The following is a 12,796-nucleotide window of genomic DNA, read 5'->3' on the forward strand; positions in this document are numbered from 1 at the left end:
GCGTTGGTAGAAAAACGAGCGTAAGCACTTTTGTAGGGGTTTCAGGCTTTAAATACAGTAGCTGGAGGGTGGGGTTAGCATGCGGAGGAACCAGTGTTCCACGTGTTTGGTTTAATGCTGGTTTGCCTGCAGGGAACGTGAGTAGGGAACGTGAGCTCAACTGTCTGAAGGGAACGTGAGCACAACTGTCAGAAATACAGCATGTTCTGTAACGTGCGCCTCTAAACTGTGCAAATAAGAATTATTCCATGTGCCCCACGTTTACAGCAGCAGGAGCAAAAGACAAAAGCCTAATGATTTCATTGCTACCAAAACGTGCACCTGTGAGGAGTTTTAGCACACAAGACCAATGAAAAGACTTTACCATTATTGCCATCGAGTTTTTGTCATTCAAGACTGATGCACAGTTTAACAACAAGCATTGGCAAAACGTACAAAGGAAAACAAACTAACATTACTATTTCTGTACATAATTACAAGGTGATTCTTCCAGATGGGTTCGAGCATGGTTGTTACAACAGACTGTAACAGTCGCTCCCCTCAAAGAGCGCCCCACCGGACGTGGCTTGAGAGGGAAACGTAAGTGAAACTGTCTCAAAAGTCGTGGAGCATGAACATATGATGCTGGTTCCCATGAGTTCTCAGTAGCATCAAAACCTTTCCAGGCTATTAAATAATACAATTTACCTCGCATTCTTTTTGCATCTAAAATCTTCTGAACTTCATATTCTAAATGTCCGTCAACTTGAATAGGAGGGGGTGGAGGTTCTGATCTGGTTTGTGGATTGTAGGGTTTTAATAGGGATACATGAAAAGCAGGGTGTACAGGATATTCTTGGGGTAAGTCCAATTTAACAGTTACTGGGTTGATGATTTTTTCAATTACAAATGGACCTATATATCTTGGCATCAATTTTCTAGGTCCTGTCAACTTCAAGTTTTTAGTAGAAAGCCAAACACTATCTCCTACCTGATATAGCGGAGGAGCTATTCTATGTTTATCCGCTTGCTTCTTCATAGAGTCTTTGTATTTATTTAAATGTTTTATAGCTTTTGCTTGTATGTCCAGTAACGAGGTGAGTCGCTCTGTGACCCCTGGTGTTAAAGAGGGAGTCACAGAAATAGGTAATGCTTGCGGATGATACCCGTGTAAAAAATAAAACGGTGTACATTGTGTTGCAGAATGCACATTGTTATTATAAATGAATTCTGCAATAGGTAAGATTTTATCCCAATCAGTAGGGAATTCCGCCATTAAACAGCGTAGAGTCTGCAATAACGTTTGATTAACTCTTTCTGTTTGGCCGTCAGTTTCTGGGTGAAAGGCCGTCGAAAGAGCTATATCCATTTTTAGACTTTTTCCTAAATTGGTCCAAAATTTTGAGGTAAATTGAGTCCCCCTGTCCGAAAGGATTTTTGCTGGTAATCCATGTAACCTCACTACTTCCTTAATAAAAACATCTGTCAACTGTGCTGCAGTGGGGAGTTTAATCAAAGGGATAAAATGTGCCATTTTTGACAAATAGTCTACTACCACCAAAATAGTGGTATACATATTTGCCTTAGGAAGATTGACAATGAAGTCCAAACTGATTGTATGCCAGGGACTCGGAGGAGTTGGCAATGGCTGTAATAAACCCATGGGTGCTTTGTGTACAGATTTATTTCTTGCACAGATGGGGCAGGAATTGACATATCTTTTAATGTCTTCAATCATGGAAGACCACCAAAAATGTTTTTTGCAATTTTCCAAGGTTTTTTGTGATCCTGGATGCCCCGCTAAAAGAGAATCATGATGCCAAGATATAATTCTTTCTTGTAAATTCTTAGTTGGCACATATAACAAAGAATTATGGTACATTAAACCATCTTGAATAGAATTGTGAGGATTTTTTAACCACTCCTGGGCTGTTACTTTTAAATGTTCCTCCCTGATTTGTTTTAAAAAATCTTGTTGTATAATTGGAGCCAGAATTTTTTGTGGAGGAATTATGGGAGGGCCAATTCCTTCTTTCTTTAAATCAGCTGTGTACCCATATCTAGATAAGACATCTGACTGAATTTGCTGTGCACCTGGTCGATACGTAATAACAAAATCAAATGCACTAAAAAAATTTAGCCAACGCATCTGTCGAGGTGTCAAAGCTCTTACAGAACTAAAAAACTGTAAATTTTTGTGATCACTAAATATAGTGACTGGGAATTTTGAGCCCATCAAGTGGTGTCTCCATTCAGTAAAAGCCAATTTGATTGCCAGCAGTTCACGCTCTGCCACTGTATAATTTTGTTCAGCAGGTAGCAGTTTTTTAGAATAGAAAGCTACAGGATGTAGCTGACCATCCTGGATGTCCCTTTGAGATAATACTGCTCCCACCGCCACCTGTGAAGCATCTGCCTCTACAAAAAATGGAAGATCTGGATCTGGGTGTTTTAATAAGGGTGCAGAGGTGAACTTTTCTTTGAGGGTTTTGAACGCCTGAGCTGTGCATTCTGTCCATACAAACGTTTGTCCCTTATGTAACAATTTGGTCAGAGGTACTACAGTTTCTGCAAAACAAGGAATAAAACGCCTATAAAAATTGGCAAAACCTAAAACCTTTTGTACTTCCTTAACTGTCGTAGGTTCTGGCCACTCCTTAATAGCATTTACCTTTTTAACATCCATCATTATACCTGCTGGGGACAGACAATACCCAAGAAAATCCACTGTATCTGTGTTGAAAATACATTTTTCAAGTTTAGCAAAAAGATGGTTTGTCAACAATTTCTGCAACACTGCTTTAACTTGCTGCACATGTTCTGCTCTTGTCTTTGAATAGATAAGTATATCATCAATATACACAATGACACAAACATCAAGGAATTCATGCAACACCTCATTAATAAAAAATTGAAATGCTGCGGGTGCATTACATAGACCGAAAGGCATCACTGCATATTCAAATAAGCCAAATTTAGTTTTAAATGCGGTCTTCCATTCATCGTTTTCCTTAACTCTAACCAGGTGATATGCACCTCTCAAATCTAATTTTGTGTATATTGTGGAATGACGTAATTGGTCCAAGAGAACAGGTATTAAGGGCAATGGATATTTATTCTTTATTGTGGCCTTGTTTAATCCGCGGTAGTCAATACAAGCGCGGAGACTTCCGTCAGGTTTAGGAATAAAAAATAGTGGCGAGGATACAGGAGAGGTAGAGTGTCTTATAAACCCTGATGCCAATAACTCATCAAGATAAGTCCTCAAATATTTTGTTTCCTCTTCTGTGAGGGCATATACTCTAGAGTTAGGCAAGGTAGCTCCGGGTATTAGGTCAATTCGACAATCATACGACCTGTGTGGTGGCAAAGAGCCAGCCTTTATTGTGTCAAAAACATCTTTAAACTCTTGGTATTCAACTGGTAGATGAACCACCTGCGTTTGCGCAGCCGCACAATGTAACATAGTCATAGATTCAGTGAGTGCTTCTTGATAACAAGTCTCACGACAGAAAGTGGAATCCAAAGTTACTGTTCTCAAAGCCCAATTAATTTTAGGATTATGCTGAGTTAACCATGGTACTCCTAGAATTAACCCAAAAGCAGGTGTATCAATTAAATCAAAGCCTATTCTTTCCGTATGTCCATTTTGACACACCATAATCAAGGGAGTTGTTTTCTTGGTAATCATCCCAGAAGACAAAGCCGACCCGTCTACTGCGCACACAGATTCGGGTTGCGTTTTCCACTCAGTTGGAATCTGTAATTTTTCTGCCATTTTAATATCCATGAAATTCCCTGTGGCCCCACAATCTAATAAGACTGGGACGGAATGCCGCACATGGGTACTAATTATCAAAACTACATGGATCATGAAATGTCGAGGTATTTTTGGTACCACATTAGTGGAAACATTGGAGGTCAACAACGATTCTTTACTCGTACAAGAGACCCCCCTTCTTGCCGAGTTTGTTAGTTTTCCTGTCCTCCTGTAATGTTTGTGACTAAGGAATTAACTTTCTTTGTCCCTTTAGGTTTTATTGGACATTCTTTTGCAAAATGTCCGGATTTTGCACAATATAAACAAAGGTTTAGTTTTCTCCGTCTATCCTTTTCCTCAACTGACAGGGGTCCTTTAATTGTCCCAATCTGCATAGGTTCTGACTCAGATACCTTGGAATCACTTTCCTTCTTCTCATTTTTATATACTGAAAATCTTGGTTCAAATCGGGTTTTATCTCCTTTTCTTTCACCTATTCGATGATCTAATTTGACCACCATCTCCACAAAGTCTGAATACTCTTCAGGAAGGTCCACAATAAGTGCCAAGGCATCTTTTAAGTCATCACGCAACCCTCTATAAAAGAGCGACGTGCGCTTTTCTTCTGGCCACTGAGTTTCGGCCAAAAGTCTGTTAAATTGAGTTACATAAGTTAGTAAATCTTGTTTACCTTGTTTTAAGTTTAGTAACTCATTGTCACTGGCTTGCACATATGTATGTTTTGCAAATAATTTAGTCATGGTGTTTTTAAACATTGACCAGTTATGTAAAATGGGATCATCTCGATCGATAAACGGTATAGCCCAGTTTGCAGCCGTGCCTCCCAAATAGGAAAGTACAAAGGCTACCTTAGTAGCATCTGTGGGAAATAACTGTGGTTTACAAGTAAAATGTAATTGACATTGACTGAGAAATATGGTAAATTTTCCAGAATCGCCAAAATAGCGTTCCGGAGCAGCCAAAGGAACAACATTAGGAACGGCCACCGTTACTTGTACTGGTGAGGAAGCAGAATCAGGACTCGTGACTGATTTAGAGACTTTAGACTTACTACCAAACATGGATGAATCTAAATGTGGAGACAAAACAGGTTTTCCCCATACAGAATCTCTTGGTTTAAAACGAAGAACTTCCTGTCTTAATTCTGAATTTTCATGTCTCAAGTTTTCCATTTCAATTTGCATTTTTTGTAAAGTCTCTGCTAAAGATTGATTTCGCAAAACATCGTCAGCCAGTGCTTGTGCCATTGCTTGTCCATCAATGATCTCTGTATCAGAATCCATATCTCTCAAGGAGAACTTAAGTTGTTGTGAAGGCTTACGCTTCTGTTAACCTTCACTCACCTGAAAGGCAGGCTGTTCAACTTGAGAGATGCGTGGATAGCTCTCGACTTCCCCCAAGAACTTTCTCTGGACTCAACTGAATATTTAACACAGTTGGACCAAGTTAAGTTCCCAAGGGAAGGGGGAATTGGGACAAAATAATAAACAAAAAGACACTCCGACTTTCAGTGTGCTCTGTGCTCTCTTGTCAGGCTTCTCATGAAAACACAGTTCTAGTAATAAATAAAGAACAACATGATTTTAGCACATAGCACATAAGATTTGCAAGAATTAGATATACATATATCTACATATATTTAGTACCTTGTTGGCCCAATATTCTGATCTACACCTGAACACAATGTGGAATATACATCTGCAAAGATAAAAGTAAAACTCTTGATTATTGTTGAATGGTTAACCTGATTATGCCAAGGTGCTGTTGAATGATGCTCAAAGTTGCTTTGTAAATACTCACAAGTAATAGTCTAAGAAATGCCAAAAGTTATCAATCCAAATGTCTCTTTTTTCTGTTCTGTAGGGTTGATTTTTTGCACCTTGGATTAGGAGAATGCGCTGCGCCAGAGTGAAAATCCACTTTAGATAAGTATTGTCTTTTATATTTGCATTGTTCTGTGCTTGTTTAATCACTAACTCTAACACTTGGCCAAGTATTAGTTAAACTAGAATAATGAAACGATGTCCGAGAAACTTACAGTTATTTTGTAGTAGCCAGCCGGTTACTCACTGATTGCTGAATGCTTTCTCTTTTGTTTCCTTTTCTCCGTAGGAATCTTTTTAATGTGACTCCAGATTTGCAGAAGGGAAGCTTGAGGCGTCTCCGTGGCAACGAGGGAAGAACTTTGGAACCGGACCGGATGCCTCGCAGGACTCGGGAGCCGATGCAGGATCACAGAGGAGAGTTTTCTGCCTTCAGGTAAGCGTTGGTAGAAAAACGAGCGTAAGCACTTTTGTAGGGGTTTCAGGCTTTAAATACAGTAGCTGGAGGGTGGGGTTAGCATGCGGAGGAACCAGTGTTCCACGTGTTTGGTTTAATGCTGGTTTGCCTGCAGGGAACGTGAGTAGGGAACGTGAGCTCAACTGTCTGAAGGGAACGTGAGCACAACTGTCAGAAATACAGCATGTTCTGTAACGTGCGCCTCTAAACTGTGCAAATAAGAATTATTCCATGTGCCCCACGTTTACAGCAGCAGGAGCAAAAGACAAAAGCCTAATGATTTCATTGCTACCAAAACGTGCACCTGTGAGGAGTTTTAGCACACAAGACCAATGAAAAGACTTTACCATTATTGCCATCGAGTTTTTGTCATTCAAGACTGATGCACAGTTTAACAACAAGCATTGGCAAAACGTACAAAGGAAAACAAACTAACATTACTATTTCTGTACATAATTACAAGGTGATTCTTCCAGATGGGTTCGAGCATGGTTGTTACAACAGACTGTAACACTGGCACACGGTGTCACTTGATTTTATTGTGGACTTACCGATCACTGTGAAAAGGAACAATACCTTGTTAGTGGTTGTAGATCTTTTTACTAAAACAGCTCACTTTGTCCCATTGGGGGGGTTACCTACGGCTGCTGAGATGGCTTCAGTGTTTCTACGGCAAGTAGTTCGCCTCCATGGTTTCCCATCTGTCTTGATTTCGGACAGAGGGACCCAATTTGTGTCTCGATTCTGGAGAAATCTATGTGCCTTGCTACAGATAGACGTTCGGTTGTCTTCAAGTCATCATCCTCAGTCAGATGGTCAGACTGATGGAGTCAACCAATGTTTTGAACAGTACATTCGAACTCAGGTCCTCCATTCCCCTACTGACTGGGATGAGTGGGTATGGATAGCAGAAATAGCATACAACAGTCCACATTCTTCTATCTCTCACACGCCTTTCTTCTGCGCTTCGGGCTTTCACCCCAAGCTCTTACCATCCGGAATTCCCCTTACCAGTCCTACTCCGGCAGCTACAGATTTGGTTCAACAATTACAGAACATACACAGAGAGGCTGGCGAGAACTTAGAACAGGCTAAAGTGAGGTATAAGGAGGGGGCGGACCTGCACAGAAGCTTAGAACCTATTTATACACCGGGGGATAAGGTGTGGCTTTCCACCAAATACATGACGCTGAGTGGTCCTCGCAAGTTTAACCCTAAATACATTGGTCTCTACAAAGTGCTGAAGGTGATCAATCCGGTGGCTCTCAAATTAGAACTTCCTGCCACCTTTAAGATTCACCCCGTGTTTCATGTGTCTTTGATCAAACCTGTTGTACCGGGTACCCGTTTGCCCCGCAAACCTACTTCCATTACCGTTCAGGATTCAGAGGAATACGAGGTTGAGGCCATTATGGATTCCCGCATGGTAGGGAAATCCCTTCAGTACCTCATTCACTGGAAAGGGTATGGGGTGGAAGAATGCACGTGGGAACCAGCTTGTAATGTACACGCTCCTCGTCTGGTTCGCCAATTTCACTTGCGTCACCCGGAGAAACCGAAACTTGTGGGGGACCATTGTGGGGGGAGTATACTGTCATGCCCTGGAGCCCTGTCTGACGATTGCATGAGTGTATAAAAGGAGTGTAAACGCTCCCGAACGCGCTTAGCGTTCTAGTTCTTGGCCCCATTTCCGTCCGCATGATCGCGCCTGACTTCCGGTTTTCCTTGCTTCCTGTTTCCTCAGTGCGCTCGCTTCGCCGGCGTTCTCTCAGCCGGAGGGCGAGTCAGTTTCCTTAGAGGCGTTAAACGCTGGTATTGTGTGCCTCCGTGGGACATCAAGTCCCCTTTGTTGCGGATATTCCCTCCAGCCTCTTTCCCTCTCCATAGGGAAGATCTCAGGTATATCGAATTTGGAGTTGCGTTCGTAGCTCCGCCCTCCGGGTTTTTCACCCGGACTCTCGGCGCCACCACCTCGCCGAACAGAGCTTAGTTTCCAGGCTCTGCTTCTAAAAAAGAAAAGAGGCATTTACTTCTTAGCCTCGCATCCCTTCCCCTTTTTTGTTTTAATTCCTTATTGTACTCTTCCCTCTCTTGTTGGTCTGACCTCGGCCCCGCGGATACTTGTGGGGGTTCCTCCATTGTGTTGTGATAAATCGAAGAGTACTTGGGAAGACTTGCGTAAACCACTTGGTGATATTGAGTTGCAACTACTGAACCACGGTAACAGCGCTTTGCGCTGCCTTTTGTTTCTACTATTATAATAACCATATCTATGTGTAATAGTGAGAGAACGTTTGTGAGGGCTATTTGTGGTTCATTTACCTATGTGAATTACCCCTAAATTAGGTGCAATATCTCCACCTGCAGCTGATATAAACCTTATACGATTCCAGTTCCACCATAACATAGTGGGGGTAAGTGGTGAATCTTACACATACATGGGTTATAGTGAGGAGAAGTAACGCCAATCTGAATACAGGTCTCTCTGTTGTACAGGATCCTCTACGTATTTACCGGTCATCTGGAACTGGCAGTAGGATGCTGTAGTGTTCTTACAGAATGAGCAGTAGAATGGTATGTGAGACAAGGGGTTGAAATTAAATATTGGAGAAGCCTCATGATTGCAAAGCTGCATTAACCCTTCTTTCCCTGCAGTAATATTCAGCCTCACCTGTACCAGACGTGGAGCCCTTGTTCTTCCTGAAGTATTCCCGCCTTCCCTTGTTTTGTTTCCCTGTTTTCCCCGGGTGTGTCCTCCGTTCCTCTAGAGTCTGATAGAGTCGGAGGGCCGTAGGGGAAGGCTGTGGTATTCTCTCCGGATTCCTGACCCTCCTGCGGAACCTCCTGGTATTCATAACACTCGGGTGGCTTTTTCTGGGGGCATGCCCTGGCAATGTGGCCCCACTCTGCGCACTTGAAGCACTGCGGACCCCTAGGGGAGGGGCCATCGGGTTTCAGGGGCCGGGATCTAGAGACATCTACTGGAGGGGTTAAAAGGTCCTTCGCTCGGTTCTCTGCGGAGGAGCTTTGTGTATTCTCTTGCGTTCCAGACTAGCGGGTCTTGGCTGGGCGCGTGCAAAAGTAGTGGCCATCTCAACAGCCTGTTCGGTGGTCAACTTGGTGTGCTGTTCTAGCCACTTCTGAGTGTTATTGGGCAGGGCATCAAGGTATTGCTCCAAGTAGATCCTGTCCATGATTTCCTCCTTAGTGCTGTCCTGTGGTTTCAACTACTTATTGGCTCCAGCCTTCAGTCGAAAGAAAAGAGTTTTGGGGTTTTCCCCAGGTGCGCCCCTTTCCTTTCTGAACCGCAATCTGAAGGCCTCCTCATCTAAACCTAGGTGGTCCAGGATTATTTCTTTGATGACTAGATATGCTGTGTTCCCATCTGCGTTAGCCACCTGATAGCAGCTTGTGCCTCACCGGTCAGTAATGGTGCAAGGAAGAACGGCCACTTTTCCATTGGCCATCCGCATGCCCGGGCGGCCCTCTAAAAGTTCAGCTGGTATTTTTGTAAGGACACCCCTGCGGGTCCAGGGGAATGTCCCGTGGTCTGGGGAAGAGAGAGGTGTTCGGCCATTAGTTTTTGCAAGTTCTCCATTTGGGATGACATTGAATCCGAGAAGACATTGCGGTCGGCCTGCGCCGAGGACATCTGTCTTTCGACAGCCCATCCCAGTTTCTCTTGCGCTTGTATAAGTTGTTGGATCAAATTCTCCATTATTGGAGACACTAACAACTGTAAAGAGTGTCAGTATAACTGGCACAATAGATCTACGCTTAAGGCTGAGAACATTAGGCCTACATGCGGACTACTTAATACCAGATCTATGCGGAAGCATAATCTTGATATATACGATCTGCTCACAGATATGAAACTCGACCTCCTATTCCTTACTGAGACTTGGCTTGAATCCAACTCAGAACCGGATATAGTTGCTTCTCTCCCAGCTGGCTATACCATGGTACGACTGGACAGAACTGTGGGCAGAGGTGGTGGGATAGCTATAATATCTAAGCAGCCACTATGTTGTCAGCTTGAACCTCTCGCTATCGCTGACAGTGAGACAGGAGCCTTTTCCATTAAGGTTAACGCTGGTAACACGGTGAAGGGCTTCTTCGTCTATCGCGCTCCTGGTCCTTTTACCCACTTTACTACCAGCCTAACCGAAGGTATAACGGAAGCCGCTTTGCGTAGGGACAAGTTTATGCTCTTAGGTGACCTTAACATCCATTTGGATGACCAACAGGACAAAGGAGCCACTGACTTCTGTCAGCAACTACATTCCCTCCAATTACACATCAGATCTAAGGCCCCGACCCACCAAAAGGGCCACTTATTGGACCCTATCTTTGCCAACTGGGAAGACATTGAAGTTAAGGCCCCCGTCCCAGTCCCTTGGTCCGACCACTTCTTAGTGCCATTTATAATAAATATCCCTGCTAGCAATATCCAAAAGCGTACCAACTCTAAATATATGAGCTGTAAATGGACTGCTTTTTCCAAAGCCAAGTTCGATACTGCTCTGACTAAAGGCGGCAGACCAGGAGGTGAGGATGCTGATACTGCATCGGATAGACTAGAAGGCCGCATTAATAATGCTTTAGATGACATAGCCCCTCTCTGTCATAAAAATCCCTGTAGTAGACCCCAGAGATCCGCCCCCTGGTACAGCGATGAATTTCGCCTAGCTAAAGCGGAATGCAAACAACTATAAAGACAGTGGAGGGTGGCTTACCTCGATCAAGCAAAACAGAGGTATATAGACAAACGCAGAGAATATCATAGCTTGATCAGGCGTGCCAAAACAACTTACTTTTCAGGTAGGATAGGAGAGGCTAAAAACTCTACCAAGGAGCTATTCAAAATTTATAAGGAAATCTCTCTCTGTGGCTCATCTGTTGACCCGTCCTCGGTCTCAAAGGAATCCTGTAACCGCATTGCTGCTTACTTTTCTGATAAAGTGGCCACCATCTACTCCACTTTTTCAGGGGGACAGAAAAAGGCAACAGAGTTCAGTGAGAGTATATTGGTGGATGTGGGTGTTAATAGCCTGGACAACTTTTTCACCCCATTCCCTGACGGGCTCCAGCAGATATGCCGCTCCATTAAGTCAGGATCCCCCCGTGATCCGGCATCACCGAAACTTCTTGGAGAGAGTATCGTGATCCTTGAACCCTATATTAGGGATGTTCTGGATCTTTCCTTCAGATCCAGCACCGTACCCAAAAGTTGGAAGCAGGCTGTAGTACTCCCGCTTAAAAAAAAAACGAATCTTAGCTGGGACAGGCTGGACAATCTCCATCCTATCTCACTCCTCCCCTACCTGGCCAAAGTAGCAGAAAAGGTGGCAAATCTTCAACTTATGGCATTTGTGGAGAAAGCCAACCTGCTCCATCCAACTCAGTTTGGCTTTCGTGCACGCCACTCCACGGAGTCTGCGCTGCTTATGGCCACTGAGACCATCAGGCAAGGGGTAGATGAGGGGCATACTATGGCCCTCATTCTACTTGACCTAAGTGCAGCCTTTGACACTGTAGCACATTTCACCTTGCTACAGTGTCTCAACAAAGGTGGAGTCACTGGGTCAGCGCTGAGGTGGATCCAATCTTTCCTAACCGATAGGGGTTTTCAGGTCAGACAGGGAGAACACTACTCTCTTGTGTTCAATCTTGATCAAGGGGTTCCTCAGGGCTCCGCCCTGAGCCCCACCCTGTTTAACCTAAACGCTTCCCCTGTAGCCACCATTGTGGAAAGTCATGGCATCCAACTAGTGTCATATGCCGATGACACACAGCTGGTCATCTTGCTGTCACGGGCACCTGATGTTGCGGCATCCAGCTTCAGTGCTTGCATGCAGGAGCTTGCATCCTGGATGTCTAACAACTGCCTGAAGCTGAATGGGTCCAAAACTGAAGTGCTCGTGGTGGGAGGTGGTCCGAATGTGTGGTCCTCGGCATGGTGGCCAGCATGCCTGGGCTCCACTCCAGTGCCTTGTCAACAGGCCAAAAATCTTGGGGTGATGTTTGACTCCGACCTGTCATTTGCTCCCCAGATTAATCGGGTTGTCGGAATGTGCTTCGGTATACTCAAGAGTCTAATGAAGATCCTGGACCTACTTCCAGTTAGTGCCAGGCAGACTCTGGTGCATGCCTTGGTCACATCTAGACTCGATTACTCTAACCTCCTCTATCTGGGAATAACAGCTAGAAGCTTCAATCGTCTCCAGGTACTTCAAAATGCTACAGCCCGGCTGGTGCTGAGGCTTCCTAGGAGAACGGCCTCTAAAGCTGCTTTGAAGTCCCTACACTGGCTTCCGATCAGAGAAAGGATTACCTTCAAAGCACTATGCATGTGTCACCGCATTATCGGGGGCAGGGTGCCCGTTCCCCTACACAGCCTCATCACCCCCTACAGACCGGAGCGGATGCTCAGATCCTCTGGCACCGGACTGGTAGTCGTCCCCAAAATTCATAAAGCTCGAATGGGGGGCAGATCGTTCAGGCTTCTTGCAGCCAAGAGCTGGAATATGCTTCCGATGGAGCTGCGCCTCGAACCTTCTGAGGCCAAGTTCCGCAGAGCTCTAAAAACTCACCTCTTTCGCTCAGTACTGATGTAACCTCCCTGTTCTGGCCACTTCATACTTCTCACTCAGCGCGGGGACACGCCGGAGCGCGTAACCATGCGCTTTACAAAATTCCATAATAATAATAATGGCGGGCTGTCCGCATTCTCCACCACTTGTGGGCTTGAGGACA

At 44.3% G+C, this 12,796-nt stretch overlaps 1 protein-coding gene across 1 annotated transcript in view; it reads right to left on the reverse strand.

Annotated features, from left to right (window-relative positions):
* Positions 1-12,796, reverse strand: part of JPT2 (Jupiter microtubule associated homolog 2) — a 239,269-nt gene that overhangs the window by 191,075 nt on the left and 35,398 nt on the right. The gene's annotated exons all lie outside the window — the stretch shown is intronic.

Source organism: Triturus cristatus, chromosome 10 (assembly GCF_964204655.1).
Source record: "Triturus cristatus chromosome 10, aTriCri1.1, whole genome shotgun sequence".
In the NCBI taxonomy this organism is placed as follows: domain Eukaryota; kingdom Metazoa; phylum Chordata; class Amphibia; order Caudata; family Salamandridae; genus Triturus; species Triturus cristatus.